The sequence below is a fragment of the Macadamia integrifolia genome, chromosome 6, assembly GCF_013358625.1.
Source record: "Macadamia integrifolia cultivar HAES 741 chromosome 6, SCU_Mint_v3, whole genome shotgun sequence".
In the NCBI taxonomy this organism is placed as follows: domain Eukaryota; kingdom Viridiplantae; phylum Streptophyta; class Magnoliopsida; order Proteales; family Proteaceae; genus Macadamia; species Macadamia integrifolia.
This window is the reverse complement of record NC_056562.1, coordinates 5,936,772-5,953,223: the sequence shown is the minus strand read 5'-3', so window position 1 is coordinate 5,953,223 and position 16,452 is coordinate 5,936,772. Positions and strand designations below refer to the sequence as shown.

General features: G+C 36.0%; 1 protein-coding gene across 5 annotated transcripts in view; it reads left to right on the top strand.

The window, feature by feature from the left end:
* The first annotated feature begins 9,744 nt into the window (after window positions 1-9,744).
* Window positions 9,745-16,452, top strand: part of LOC122082534 (LRR receptor-like serine/threonine-protein kinase FEI 1) — a 55,421-nt gene continuing 48,713 nt past the window's right edge. Inside the window, exons 1-2 of one of the 5 annotated variants that reach the window (XM_042650167.1) lie at window positions 9,746-9,897; window positions 14,446-14,530. The gene's annotated coding sequence lies outside the window, so the exon portion shown is untranslated. Of the gene's footprint in view, window positions 9,898-10,122; window positions 10,242-14,445; window positions 14,649-16,452 lie in introns of all 5 variants that reach the window. The other 4 variants (XM_042650165.1, XM_042650166.1, XM_042650168.1 and 1 more) reach the window with 4 other exon arrangements.

Genomic DNA, 16,452 nt, shown 5'->3' with positions numbered 1-16,452 from the left:
CTAAACCCTCACGTGGGTTGTTACAACAACTTGCGGCCGTTACAACAACTCATAGCAGTTACAATCGCCAAAGCTTCAAGAAGCTTCCATGGCTTCTTCTTCCTATCACCATCTCTTCCGTTCATCCTCTATTTGCCAAGGAAAAATAACCTAGCCTTCTTTCATTTTTACCCTTAAAGGAAAAAAAATACCCCTTATATCCTCTCATCTTCTTCTTTTTCCTTTAACTCCTTTTTTTTTTCATGTGGGTGGGTAAAGATTCTAACTAGGGGTGTCAAAAGTTAACCCAAATAGATAAGACCAATCAAAATCGATCGAAAAAATCCATACCGAGCCAAACCGAATGCTTAATGGATTGGTTTTGGTTCAAGGTTCTTAACATTTATCGATTTCAGTTTGGGTCAGGTAGCCCAATGGGACCAACTGTTCAACCCGACAATTTCTTCCCAATTCCCAATTACCTCATCATTCGTCACATGGTATATGCCGGTGGCAAATTTCACAAGAGCCACTTCCCATATGGAAGACTCTTGGGTAGATTTTTGCCCACTTCGGTGTTAACACCATAGGAGAGTATGCAAAGACTGATAGACCCACAATGGACATCAAGGTTGTTCATCTTATGGGCATCAAGGATCTGCATATGACTGAGGGAGGTGAAGGCAGTTCCTCCAGGGCTCTTGTCACTGAAGACATCCTCAAGAACCACTTGGAAGAGCTGGAGACACGCATCATGACCAAGCTGGACACTATTGTTGAGAATCAGGAGAAGATCCTCATGGCACTAGATTACTTTGAGTAGTTGGAGTTTCTTTTATAAGATAGTTACCTTTGTCTTTTTGTGGAGAAAATGTTTTGTTTAATGTAATAGTGCCCTAAGTATGGCACTGTGTGGATGTCTAATGTACATATTTTTCTTTAAGTAATGTAATTTAAATTTCCTATACATGTTGTCTTTGATTGCATCTATTAAATACCCAACATGTTGTTTCTGTTGTTTTTGCACTATCTTTCATGCATATGTTGAGGGGGGAGATTCTGCTTTTACTAATTTTTGTTGTTGACAAAAGGGGGAGGAGAACTTGATTAAAGAAAACATTTGTTTGTTTATTCTTACATTCTATGACAAGGGGGGGGGGGATTTCAAAATCTTATATTTCTTGTATTTCTTCAATCCACTTGTTTGTCATCACCAAAAAGGGGGAGAATGTTGGAAAACCTCACTCCGTATTGGTTTTGATGATAAAAAACAAGTGAATTTCTAATGGTTATCTACCTAGTGTCATGTGAAGGACCAATGCCAAGATGCTTGACCTTAACATAAGAACATGAAGTCAATACATTTTAATAAGAATCAAGCAAGCATGAAGTCTATGGAAGAAGCAGCTGAAGAAATACGTGGATACAAGAAGAGAAAGAGTTATAGATTAGGTTGTAACAACACACACTGCATGCACCGCACTCATGCATGTATGTGTTATAATGACCTTAGGAGCAACCTAAGTCAAATGGACTCATGTGAGCAACTACCAGACAGTTGAAACTCAAAACAGAGGCCATCCGGTATTTACCGGATTATACCGGTAACTACCGAACGCCTTCCAAAAATTCATCCGACTAACCGGATTACTTCCAAATAAAAAGAACCAATCAGAGAATGGCCAACAAAGATCATCCGGTAACTATCAGATTGTACCGGTAACTATCGGATGTCTGCTAGGAATCTATCTGGTTAATCGGATCAATTTTGGATGACTTCAGGCCCAACAACTAGTTTTTCAAATCCCAACGGATCTATTTGTGCAATGGTCATCTGATTTGGTAATTACCGGATTCTAGTAGAGGTAAAATTTGCTCGTTAAGGCTAATTTTCTTCCTAAAATAGGTGATTCTCTTACCTAATTTGAGACCAACCTTCACTAATATAAATATCTCACTAATGGCTTTATTAATTAACAATTAAGTGGGTATTTGGAATCATAATCAAAAGCCATTCAAGTGAGACATAAGGACTTTATATTGAGTTCAATTATTGTGATTAAAGCTAATTTTCAAGAACTCAAAGTTGTGTGGAAGTCTCCATCACTATTCCATACCAAAAGGGAGACTACTAAAAGGTGCATTCTATTATTCTTCATTTCATACTAATTACACGCACCGCACAAGGTAACTGAAACTCTATTCCACTTTAATTTTGTTTTACACATTTTTAGACTGTACTAAGGTCATTGTAGGGTTCTCTTATCTTTATAAGAGTGTAAGGTGCCTCTTTACCTAAAATGAGATTGTAAATGTGTCTCTCTACCTAAAAAGGAGATTGTACGCATTCTCTTATCCTTATAAGATTATATAAAATGTTTTCTTCCTTACCTATTGTACTGAAAGGGAGAGCTAGTGTAATACCTTACAAAAATATCTTGTAGGGAGTAGACTAGACTCAAGTTGAGTCGAACCACTATAAATCTTGGTTTTGTGTGATTGTAACTATTTTATTCCGCAGTTTTAATTTACAATCACATTTGGGGAACCTTTAATCGAAAAGATTTAAATTTCTACTAGTATAACCTATTTACCTTCCTCTAGGTTATTTCAATTGGTATAGGAGTGGGAGCTCAATATATAAGATAAAATTATCTTAAGTGAGTTGAAAACCATGGCCACATCCCAATGACCACTAGAAGGCATGAACGCATCAAGACCCCCATATTTTAATGGAGAAAATTTCTCCTTCTAGAAATGTCGATTTAAAAATTTTGTGTGTGGACATTACATACTTATTTAGAGAGCTATAGACAATGGACCTTATATGATCACCAAAGAAGTTGAAGGAAAGGAAGTACACAAGGATGAGGAGTGGACTGCCGATGATATAGTTCTCGTCCAGTACAACTTCGAAACCATTACCTTTCTATAATGCGCCATCAATGAAAAGGAATTCAACGAATAATAGCATGTGACATGGTCAAATAAATTTGGGATATGCTCCTATAGTTGCACATGAAGGTATAGAAGAGGTAGATGAAATAAAGGTAGATTAACTAGTTTCAGATTATGAATCCTTTACCATAAAAGAAAATGAAACTATTTATGAAATGTTTACACGATTTATTGACATTGTGAATAGTCTTAAAAGCTTAGGTAAGACTTATACTAATATTGAAAATATCAAAAAAATCTTGAAATCCTTAACTATAGCTTGGAGACCAAAGAAGACTGCTATTGAATAAGCCAAGGACTTGACAAAAATATCTCTTAACTACCTATTAGGATCTCTACAGACCTATGAGATAGAATTAACGGCTTATAAACAAGCCCCAAAAAATAAAAGAAGGACTATATCATTGAAGTCTTCCCAAATTATTGAAGAAGTAAGCGATGATGATGATGATGATGATTTCAACATTGAAAATGAGATATCCCTCATCACTAGGAAGTTCAACAAGTTTCTAAAAAAGAAAGGAAGAGTACCATATAAGAGCAAGTCCTATGGAAACAAATCCTATGGAGAAAAAGATAAATCCAAACTCAAATCTGAGGAAACCTTTATTGATAAAAAGGATGTGGTATGCTTTGAGTGTAGAAAACTTGGACACTTTAGAACTGAATACCCACACAAACCAAAGAAGAATGCTTATGCAGCCACGTGAGACTCGAGTGACTCAGAAGAGGAAGTCACCAACATTGCTTTGATGGCCCTTAGAGATGAAGAGCAAGAGGTAAACCAACAAACACATAATGAACCTCTTTTAATTGACTCGAATGAAGAACTTTAGGAAGCCTTCGAGGTTTTATATGAAGAGAGCCTAAAGTTGGAATTAGACAAAAATCAATTGGAAAAATAAGTACTCACTCTATACAAGAGAGTGGATGCTCTAACTTCCAAGGTGAGTGAACATGAGGAAGAAAATGCAAGGTTAACCACTACTCTTTGCACCTTCACTAAAGGTCAGAAGAACCTTGACAATCTCTTTTGGTCTCAACGAAAAAGTCCTCATGAAAATGAAGGCCTAGGGTATGATTCATCTAAAATAAAAGAAAAACAAACTGAGATCCTAAGAATAATTGACTAAGAAAACCGACCTTTTTACCTTCCTATGTTAAGTGTGGGTATTGTAAGAATACTGGTCACTCCATTAACCAGTGTCATGCTAAGAAAAGGAAGACCACTAACTCTCAAAATGAGAGACAAAGAACCAAAGCCAATCATGCCTACTATTATATACCCCAAAGAAGGTAATACAGACCGCAAGATGACTCAAGACCTACGCCTAGATATAGAAGATTTCAACCCGAAAGGGGATATTCTATTGAAAGGACACCAAGGCAAGTTTCAATATATAAAACATACCCCCAAGAGTCCTACAAACCTCAAGGGATATACCAATCTCAAAGACCATATAGATCTCAAAGGTCTTATGCACCTCAAAGATCATATGAATCATATGGAAGGACCCAAAGGAACCTAAGGTCATCCCATCGAAAAAATCAGAGACCTAAAAGTTACAAGACCACTTGGGTCCCAATAGGGACATCATACACTAATAGTGACAGACTCATGAGATTATGGGGACCAATGTACAACTGAACGTTTGTTATAGGTAAGCTTAAAGAGCAAAATAAAAGTTGAATGAGTTATTGATAGTGGATGCTCAAAACACATGACATCCAACAAAGAGCTATTCTCAAGCCTACAAGACTACGATGGAGAATGGGTACTCTTTGGAGATGACAGCAGAGGGAAGATAGCTGGAATTGGAATGATTTAATTGAGAGGTATCTTTATCTCAAATGTTTATTATATGAAAAATCTGAATTATAACTTACTTAGTGTTAGTCAACTTTATGGTATAGGCTATAAGCTATAATTTGATGTTTCACATTGCTATATAGGAAGCAAATAATGATTTGATCTTAAATGGAACTAGAAAGAATAATATATATTTGTGTGCTAGGGGAAACAAGCCTCTTTAATACTTGTTTGGTATCTAACCACAGTGAATCCTCACTATGGCATAACAAACTTTTTCATGTAAATATTAAGCTAATCCAAACTATAACATCTAAGAAACTTGTTAGAAATATTCCTAAGTTCAAATATGCTAAAAATAATATTTGTGATGCTTATCAAAAGGGTAAATAAACCAAAGTGTCCAATAAGTTGAAGAACATGGTTTCTTCATCTAGACCTTTGGAATTATTACACTTGGATTTGTTTAGTCCTATCAATGTATCTAATTTAAATGGCAAATCTTATACATTTGTTATTGTGGATGATTATTCTAGATTTACTTGAACTATTTTTCTAAGATATAAAAATGATGCCTTTGATGAATTTGTATCTTTATGTAAAAGAATACAGAATCCGAAGGGTTTTTCAGTAACCTCCATAAGGAATGATACAGAGGAGAGTTTGACAATATAAATTGGTATATTTTATATTGCAACAAGTATAGCATAGATCATAACTTCTCCGCTCCTAGGACACCTCAATCCAATAGGGTTGTTGAAAGGAATAACAGATCACTAGAAGAAATTACTAGAACTATGCTCAATGAGTATTCCTTACCAAAATACTTTTGGGCTGAAGCTGTTAATACAACTTGCTATATGCTAAACATAATAATTCATCATTTATTTGCCAAGAAAAATAACATAGACTTCTTTCATTTTTACCCTTAAAGGCAAAAGAGATACCCCTTATATCCTCTCATCTTCTTCTTTATCCTTTAACTCATTTTTCTTTCATGTGGGTGGAGAAAGATTCTAACTAGGGGTGTCAAAAGTGAACCCAAATAGATAAGACAAATCAAAACCGATTGAAAAAACCCAGACTGAGCCGAACTGAATGCTTGATAGATTGGTTTTGGTTCATGGTTATTAACATTTATCAATTTCGGTTTAGGTCAGGCTAGTCCGATGGGACCGACTGTTCAACCCAACAATTCATTCACAGTTCCTAGTAAATCCTCATATATAAGCTCTTTTTGAGGAGTTCGTTCTTTTATTTTCTTTTTTTAGTCCAGCAGCGATCTATCCCCACTCTAATCTCAGGCAACATCGGTGAGGGCTTGAACCACATAAGTATCTCTCTCTCTCTCTCTCCTCTCTCTCTCTCTCTCTCTCTCTCTCTCTCGACTCTTTGAATCTCTCTATAGTTTCCTGAATTTTTAATTTAGGGTTTTCATTTGACTGCTTTTGCTATTGGTTAGTTATGTTTATCAGGTCTCCATAACAGAAAGGGCGATCGAATAGTTTCTTCCTTTATTTTAGTGGTGAGTATTGCTTTCTTCGTTTTTATTAGCTCACGCTAGTGGTTTGTGAAATTGGTTTCGTCTAGTTAGTTCATGATTGTGGCTGGGTTTGATGTTATGAAGGGTTTCCATTGGGGAGAAACATGAACCGAGGAACCTGTAATAGAATATTTTCTTCATGTGCTTATATTCGCTATCTTATTTATTCCCTGGGGAGGGAAGTGATATTTCCTCGAAATACAATTTATTCATCTCTTTCTCTCTCTCACACACACATACATTATGGTTATGTTAGCCCCACTTTGGGCTTCTCACGATTTCTTTGGATACAACTTCTACATTAATGACTAAGGAGTGTTAAACTAGCACATCTTTTGGATTATACTATTTTAATATATCATTAGATTGTTCACATCACAAATGACTTGTTGCCAACAATGACAACACTACTGCACTGTCATTATAGTCAATACTACCACAATCAAAATGCCATATGTCTAACAAGAACAAGATGATTAGGGTTCGTTGGTTACCTATAATGCAATAACAACACACTCTTCCAAAGGAATACAACATGAACACTCAATCTTCATCTCAAGAACAACCTCCAATGTCAAAATTCCTTTGTTCTTCAGGAAGAAGGCTCTTTTTTCTTTACTCCACTTAATCGAAAGTTTGTATTGAGTAACTTAATTTTTTGGTCAAAGACTTCTTTTTTATAGAAAAACCTAGTTTGAAGATTCCAATTAGACAAACAAAATTAAACCACATGGTGTGATCCTAAAGGGCGACCTTTAAGTTATCTTTAATCGTAAAAATGGATGGCACTACAAGAGGTGTAATTTGAAAACTTCTAATGGTTGTAAGTTTTATTACACTTTACCCTCGCACTACTAACACCCACAATGAACCCACACATGCATGAAATAAAATTACCCCCACAAAGCAAGTCCATTTTACATCAACTTAGGAGTGTAAAGAACATTGAATTGACCAAATTATTTGAAACATTTTTCAAATAATAATATTAGATATAATATTATCGAGGGCCCTGGTTTTGATTAATCACAATTTGACAACTTGCTCACATGGATGTTCACCCTTTTGGGGTGCAAAAACCATATTATGTGTCATCCCTATTCACACATATATTCTACATGGTGAACAACCTGTGTGTAGTTATTTTTATTTTATTTTTCCGATAGACAACAACCATTGAATCACCACAGCCACATAAAATATACAAACGCAATGTTGAGTGCCTCTCGAGAATGAGAAAGTAACTTACATAGATTATCATTGTGAAAAATAAATTGACGATAAATCAATTTGAGAATTTTGATGGATTAATGTTCAGCACAATTAAGTGCCCACATTTATATTTTCACTCCAATTTCCATTGAGGAAATATATAATGTGGTAGGCCTATAACAGGTGCCCAAGTCTATCCATAGTCGAGAATGAATAACGATAGAAGTGGCAATTTGCATATTATAGAAATAACTATAATAAGCACATAGTAAAATTATAATAATTAATTCAAATTAAATTGCATTTGGTGGACACAATATTTGCATGAGATATAATTCAAAGCCTCTAATTCTTAGTCAATCATGGCTTATTTGAGAAATCTAGCACTTTGAATCTAGATAATTTGTCATTAGTGCATGTTAAAGGAGTGAAAAGTCTAGAAAAGTAATAATTCTTGTCCATACGAAATTTTCAGCAGTCTGCCTTCATATTGCAGGTGAGTTATGCATCTCAGCCTCTGCAAATGAATAATATACAAACACAAAGACAGAACAAGAGGTAGGGAGAAAAAAGAGGAAATTACAATCTAGGTTAAGTAAGGAAATCCTTATTTTCAAAATTTAATAATTTGGGTTCTCTTTCCCTTCCCCAAATTCTTGAAAACAAGTAGGGAAATCCTCGTTTTCACAGGGTCTAGGATATTATTAGCAAGAGCCAATGGGTTCTACAAATAATTTTTTTTTATTGTAAAAAAAAAAAAAATGCATTTAAAGTAAAAGAGAGATAACACATCGTTCATGATTACATACATACATTAGGGTTCTGTTTTTAATGGTTTTGTGTGCTAGTCTGGCCAGAAGAACAATTACCTATTTAGTGGGTTTGAGACAAAAACTAAGTGTTGCAAAGAGTTATACACATCCATAAATAAATGTACTATGCTCAAATGCCAGGAGGTAATTGTTATGTCAAAAGTTAAGTGTTGCAGGTCTTCCGAATTGCTCCACACTTCCTTGATGTTACATTCTTTCAGCTTTGCCTAATGTGCTCCAAGTAGGTCCCTTTGCCTGCTTCAAGAGAATTTCCTATCATCAAGTAATCAATCATCAGTAATAGACATTTCTCCTCAAGAAAAAAATATACTGCCCAACTAGTCATATGAAGGGTAGGGTTAAAAACAACTCATTAGATCATAATACTGTAATTGAAACTTAGAATGTTAATAGTCAAGACACTTGGGAGAGGATTACTTTTTGTATGAGCTACTCTGCTTTATCGTTTGAATAGTATTAATCTGCCATAATGCCGAGGAGACTAAATTAATTTTTTTTTTAATTTTTTTTTAGTAGAACCTTTGCTTAAAACCAGCTTTGGTTGAAACCTTTCAATCTTAAAAATTTCAAACTGGAATTTTATTGACCTCTCTCTTATCAAGATCACGTTGACCCCACCTAGACCCCCTCCTTCTATTCTAGTGGCTAAAAACTTGTGCATCAATTATACGGAAAAAAAAAACCTTGTACATCAATGGTTTAGAATATAATATTAAATATATTTAATATCGATGGGTAACATGTGGCTATGATATAACTAACACTTTTATTAGGGGGATATATTTTGCCACCCAAGGTGAAGAGATCCAAATTCCTTATATGTCCCTAGAGTCACATCCCATTAAAGAAACTCGATCCTGTTTTACTGCCAATTAAGGAAGGGTTCACAACTTCTGCGCCTTTTAAGTAAAGGCTAAATCTCCATTATTCAAAATAGAAAAACTTTTTGTATTATTTTATTAATTCATCTCCCAACGGTTATTGAAAATGTCAATTAACTAAGGAAGATTATGGTGTTAATTTACTAATTTACCCCTAAATGATAATTTCAATGGTCAAATCAATGAAGGTATTATGGTCAATCATACTGTCCCCACCCCTGAACAGATGAAACAGAGTCAAATAAAAATCCCGTTGAGGTCCGGTAACAGAATTATTCCCGTTTGTGTGGGCCCCAATAATAGAGCTAGAAGAATCTGGTAAGGAAAATGTCATTATTTATGTTAAAGAGGGACAATTACGTAATTACACGATGAGTGACGGGAGGACTGTTTCGATGCATGTCATTGTCGTTCTCTCCTGTTCCAGAATTCTTCGTCGGTGGCACGTGCGAGGTGTCTTTATCCCGACCGTGTGAATCTCTATTCTTATTGGTCACGACGATGCCTTTTAAGTTCGATCAGTCTCTTCTTCTCTGTCACTGTGTCACTCACTCTTGTAATAATAATCTCTCCCCTCTCTTGCTCGACAGCCTGTTAAATTTCAGAAATTTTAGGGTTTTTTATTTTCTTTCCCTTCGTTTAACCGTCATTTTGGTGATTATTCAGACAGATCAACTCGAGGTGTGTATCCTTTCTTTGAATCTATTTTTCTCGTGCACTCTACGATTTTTTGTATGTGTTTTTGCTTGTGTTTTTGTGGTTTTAATCTTATTGTACTCGGAGATCTTTCCTAAGTTGAATATGGGGTTTGCCTTTGTTCAAGTTCGACATTGCTGATTGTTGTTTGAATCAGTTTTTCTGAAGCTCTGGGAGTGGATAATCTTGAATTCTCCTTAATTTCTGCAGGGTAAATGGTAGAATTTGTGGTATTTCATGGTTACTGGCGTTCTCCTGAGTTTGGTTTCAGTTTATGAGTGCAATTAGGTTGGAAATCAGTAATTTTTTTTTCACTGGAATTGTTGTGGGTAAGTTGACCTGTATTTGTTAAAAATAAGAACTTGTAATAAGCTGATAATGAACTTTGAATTACTGAGTAGATGATTTGCTTGTGCATTTGAGTTCAAACACTTGGGGGAAATGTGATGGGCTGGAATTTTTTAGTTTAGAACTAATGAGGGTTAGTTGGAAAGAGGATGGTAGAAGCTCAAAGCTGAAATATTATAGTCTCATTTGGAAGCCAACTTATGATGGCATGGGTTCATAATATTGAATCCTTAACCTACGTAATGCACAAATGCATTGATCCTGAAGCTTTGCTGGGGTCAATGTATTTGATTTCTTCTTTGGTATCCGTGTAGAAGTTGTGATGAAGGTATAATATAGTATACGCATTTGGTAGACTGAATTGAGTGGTTTTATGCTTCACTTCATGTACATAGATGTATTTTGGACTGTGTCAAGGCCACAAATGCATGTTTTTATTGGCTTCGTAGGGTGACTCTGGTTTCCAATCCAATGTGCACTGGAAAAGTACAGTTCCATGGATCTGATACATTTGCTTCACTTGAGTGTTTTGGTAAATACACAAAAGAATGCATTCTGAGAAATGTTCTTCATATTGGATTGGGTCCAGAAATGCAGATGAAATACAGAATTGGGTCTATTTTGGTGGAAATAAGCTTTGGGTTGAGTTATGCACGTGTCAAGCTATTAGTCTAGTGGGCTTATTTTGAGTGTTTTATTTCATTAAGTAATTGTTATTTCCTTGGTTGTTAAGAAAAGATGGACTCTTGTCTAATTAGAATTCCAATTCCTACATTGGATAGAGTTTTAATTACATGAGACACCTATTTTAACTGGTTAAGATAGTTTTAGTTATAAAGAACATCTATTCCTATTATGGGTAGAGTTCCCTATTTTAATTACGCTTTCCTTTACTATTGTAACTACACTCAGTTTCTATTTAAAGGATGTAGGCAATAGACCCCCCCACCCCCTGGGGGTTTTTTGCAATTGAATAAAGCTTGGCTTTGCTCATGTGTTCTTTGTGATTCAGAATAGCTTCTATGATACTCTTGGTGATATGCTAAGATAAGGCTGATGAGATTTCAGTCTAGTTCCAGGTGATGTGCTTGGTTCATATCCATTTATCTTTCTTCCATTCTTCTTCATCTTATCCACCTCGAAACCAGGTCAGTATTTTTAAGTTTGTATTCTGTTCTTATGCATACTTACTTGCTGGATTTTTAGTTATCTATAATATTCATCCTAGATTTCATATTGGGCAATCGGATTATGTTCTAAACACACCCATGGTTTTAAAATTTGATCTGTGTTGTTTTCATAGAATCCTTCTTCTGGTCCGATTTATAGTTCTGCTCTATTTAAGATCAATTTGATTCTCTGTTTCCGATTAGTATTCTTAAATTATCGCTGAAGTCTCTGGGTGTTTTAATGGTCTTTTAATTGTTGTTTTGAAATCCATAAGTTCTGCCATCGATGGTTACTTCTGAAATCTATTTTAAACAATCTTAATTTCTTAGTAGGATACCCCTATAATTCTAGATCGGATCATTGGATTAGACTCATCTATTGAGGAGTTATTCTTGGACATACTTTTTAACTTTCAACCCGAATTTTGAGCCCATTTGAGTTTCTGATTCTTATTTATCAAATTCTCTTGAAATCTGGTTTCTAAACCAGTCACTGCAATTCTGGTTTAATTGGGTTTCTGAACCTAGTAACCTTATGCTTCTAGAAACCCCTCAGTAGTAGAAACAATATTAGATGTGGTTCTCCTTATTAAATCTGCTAAAGCAGTGTCCATTTATTCATTTGGGGGAAGCTGATTCCATTACCTCTTTGATTAATTGTAGCAAGATTGCTTTGATAGATGAAGATTAGAATTTAGTAGTAGATTTAAGGAAACCTTTTATGAATTTATCATTCAGTTGCATGACTAGGGATTATTTCTAATAAAGAATTAAGTTCTTAGGGATTGGAAAGGATTAAAATATGATTGTACAAATTGAAGAGAACTATGGGTTGAAATATGTGAGGGACAGTGTCTGTATTGTGAACAGTTACAGTGGAAATATGGTGAATGGTACCATAACAGTGGGGAGAGAGAAAAGAAAGAGATTTTCTTCTGCAAGTAGATTTATCTATGCGAAAACATAAAATGAAATTGCAAAACTAAGGGTTTCTAGAATGATTCTTGCACTCTTTGGGTAAAAAAAGGCTCAATATTAGCAATTATGATCGTCTCCCACTCTTTTTGCATTCTTTATAGAATATTTTGCTACTTTATTTCTACCATTAGTTTTTGGATGCCTTAATTGATGGATTTTATGCCTTTTTTTGGGGGGGAGGGGGTTGTTCCACTTCATTATTACAATTTTTTTTAGGGGAAGGGAGACTAGATTTCGTGCAGTCACTGTAAGATTCTTCTGATTATGTAGGTTTGTAAATCTACCTAGGCCACATTTGAATACAGTTCTAATTCTCAATTTTGGTTGAGGATTACAATTGGCACATGGGATAACAGGCTTGTCTCATATCTTTAGGGCTGATTCTAGAATAAGACTTTACCGTCCCAGGACTCAGAATTGAAGTTTTGGGCAATTCTCTAGATTCCACAATAATTCTGGAGGGGCTGAAGGATTGGAATTCACATTGGAGGAAGATGGCCTTGTGGAATGTGTGGTTCGTTGGCAGAATTCTGATCTCATTGTCAGTGAGACTCACATTGGGGTAAGAATCAGGATGTGATAATTGTGGATCTGGATGTGGATCCTCCTATTGTGAGACTTCCAGCTAAAATTGAAATTTTAGAATTGGATCAGAATTAGAATTACACTCAAATTTGACCTAAATCATCAGTTTCTTATTTCTGACAGTTCTGAGACTGTCAATCTGAACTGAATCGGCTTTTTGGGAATTTGTAAATCACAAGTCTGAACCTGAAATTAATCCTTTTATAAGGCCATTGTTGTGGTGGAATCTGCATATCTCATCTGTAATACCAGGTCTAGTTGTTTATAATCCAGCATGGACATTATGGGAATGTGATGCATTTGCAATCAATTGTCAGGAAAACTAACCTAAAGTGAAGAACCAAGGGAGTAGAGGATGTAAACCCATAGAGACCACATGAGTATATATCAAATCTATTTGTTCAGAGTCAAATTACAGGTCATTATGTAGGGCTGGTTGACTTAGATGGCTGCTCATCACTGCTTTGTGAGCTATTTAGAGATAAGCAATCAATTTTGTTTCAGTTTTACTCATCAAAGAGGGAAAATGTTTCAGTTTCAGAATTTTCTGCTGGATCGCATTTTTGCTTCCTAAACAGTGATGACAATACACCGTGGAATATTTTGTTTCGTGCTTCCAACATTTCAGCCTATTTTGGAAATTGTAGTTCCTCTTGAAAGTAAGTATAATGTTTTTTATAAGAGGGACTTGAACGCTAGACCCTCTGAAGCAGAGATCTGAGCCTCAACACCAGGTCAGATGCAGTTATACATTTAAAAACCAATGTTCAAGTATGTATCATTATGATTATTTTTTTAAAGGAAAAATGTTTTAGTGGGCAGGAAACCAAAAAACTAATCATCAAAGGAGATATATAAACAAAACGATCCCTAACTGCTTCGAACGACAAGAGTCATTTACAAATATACTCTTTACTGGGCAATTGGTATTGCCTATTATTCAAAAGTCTAAAGAGAAGTGAATAAAATTAAATGCATTGGCCCTTTCATGTCCCTTTATGTGGGGGGCACTGGGCCTGGGCTCCATTCAAAACAGGCTTAAGAAAGGAAAAAGAAAAAAGAAGAAAGAATTACTAAATGCGCAACAGAAACTCCTGCCTGTCAACATGCGTTGGTATCTGGAACCCGTAAATGGCTCCATACAGGCATTTCCAGGCATTGATACCTTTAGACATTGATTTTCTTGGACAATTCTGCATCTCTGAAATTTGTTTAAAAAATTTCTGGTTGTACGACATTACTAAGATGACAATGTGATTCTACAATTTCCAAGCATTGATATCTTTCGACATTGATTTTCTTGGACAATTCAGCATCTCTGAAATTTGTTAAAAAAAATTCTGGTTATACTTACATTGCTACAAATGATTTACATATTATTTTACCATTGTTAGTTATTAATGAGTACTTCAACCAAAAGTAGTTGTTTACCACTCTTACCTGCTGTGATTAGGCCTTGACAGGTCTCTCCGGTTGTACAACTGCACTAGAACGTCTTCATACTGGTTGCTTTGATGCAGCAGGAGAAGCAAATTCAGGTGTACCTCCCTATCATAGTTGTCACGGCGTCAAATCGATCCAAGGCGGTGGAGGGGTGGCTAATCGATTTGGCGATGAATCACCCGTTTTGGCATTGCCATGGCGGTCAAATTGCTCGTGTGTCATTTTTTATTTTCTAAAATTATTTAATATGCTATTTTTTTTTATTTTTCCTATTTTTTAAAGTTATTTAGCATGCTACAAACCTAGAATATATACCCTATAACATATAAAACAAGCATTAAGTAACATTGAATCATCAAAAAAATCAACATAGCCATATCAAGTCATCAAAAATCAGCATAAATTATTGACTTATACAGTTATACATCAATTCATCACTCATCAAGTCATAAAAAATCAACATGTACATCACACAAAAGTAAAAATTAAAAGGCTAACCTGTGACTGAAGCTTGAAAGCAATGATTGGAAGTGAGTGAGCAACCTGAACAAAGATAGAAGGTACTGAAACTAAAAAAATCAAAGAGAAACTCAAAGAACCAGAGGGCAAAGGTTGCAGAGAATAACCAACTGGAGCAGATAATAGAAGGCAAGCGGCATAAAAGAAAAGAACAAAGATCGAAGTTACTCGCAGGTGGGGCCCTTACCTGGTTGTCGCTCTTGCTGCCGGAGGAGAAAATGTCGCAGGCGATATCGTATTGTGGTTGTTGTCGTTCTTGCTGCCGGAGAAGGAGAAGGAGAAGACGTCGCTGTTGGTTGCTGCCGGAGAAGGAGAAGGAGAAGAAGTTGCAGGCGGTGGCTGCCGGAGAACCAATCCGACTGTTGGTTGCTGCCAGAGAAGGAGAAGAAGAAGAAGAAGTTGCTAACGGTGGCTGTCGGAGAACCAGTCTGGCTGTTGGTTGCTGCCGGAGAAGGAGAAGAAGAAGATCTTCTCCGCTGTTGGTTGCTGCCGGAGAAGGAGAAGAAGAAGAGTTGCAGGCGGTGGCTGCTGGAGAAGGAGAAGAGAAGAAGTTGTAGCGGTGGCTGCCGGAGAAGGAGAAGAGAAGAAGTTGCAGTGGTGGCTGCCGGAGAAGGAGAAGAGAAGACGTCGAGGGTTTTCGTCTCTTCGAGAGTTCGAGCTTCGATCGAGGGTTTTGGTCTCTTCGGCGTAAAATTGAAACATTACGCTGCCATATTATAATAAACAAAATGTTTGTAAAAAAAAAAAAATACCAATTAAAATATAATAAACAAAAATATTGTTAGTAAAAAAAAAAACACAAAGTTGACCGCCTAGGTACTAAATCGTGATATGGCTGTCGATGGCGACCGCCAATTGTGAGAACACAAATCATTGGACTGCCATGCCCACTTTTTACCGCCGAGACGCCAAGGCGCCGCCTTGACAACTATGCTTCCTATCTTGTCTGTCTAATAAAGATCCCGAAAAGAATATAGAGGACTAATAAACACCAGTTACTGTTTGGTTATGGTTCAATTGGCCGGGGTTGGAGAGAATACTTTCCTTTGGTAAAGGTGTCAAGTGTCAATAATAATGTGACTGAATCAGTGAGAGGCCTTTATCTCAGCCCTCCAAGTAATGTAATCTTAGTTCTATTTTATAGGTTAACAGAAACAAGGACTTGGAGATCCGAAACAGGGATGAGATCAGCTACTGCCAATCCTGATACAATACCGTGTCAAAGCTGGATCAGTCAAAACTTGGCCAGAACCAGTTGTGGAGGCCTGTTTTGATGGAATCCTGAGGGTGAGCAGTAAGTCAACTTGCGAACAGACCGGCTGATAATGGTTGGTATGGCCGATCCGAATCCTGATCCCGATCCTAATCCCTAAATCAATGAACTAATAGTACGACTTCTTAAAACCCATTCCAATTAAAGCTTCTATACTGATGAAAAGTACTCCTAAAGTGATATGAACAATTTATTCTGCTTGAAACCTACAATGACATTTAAAAA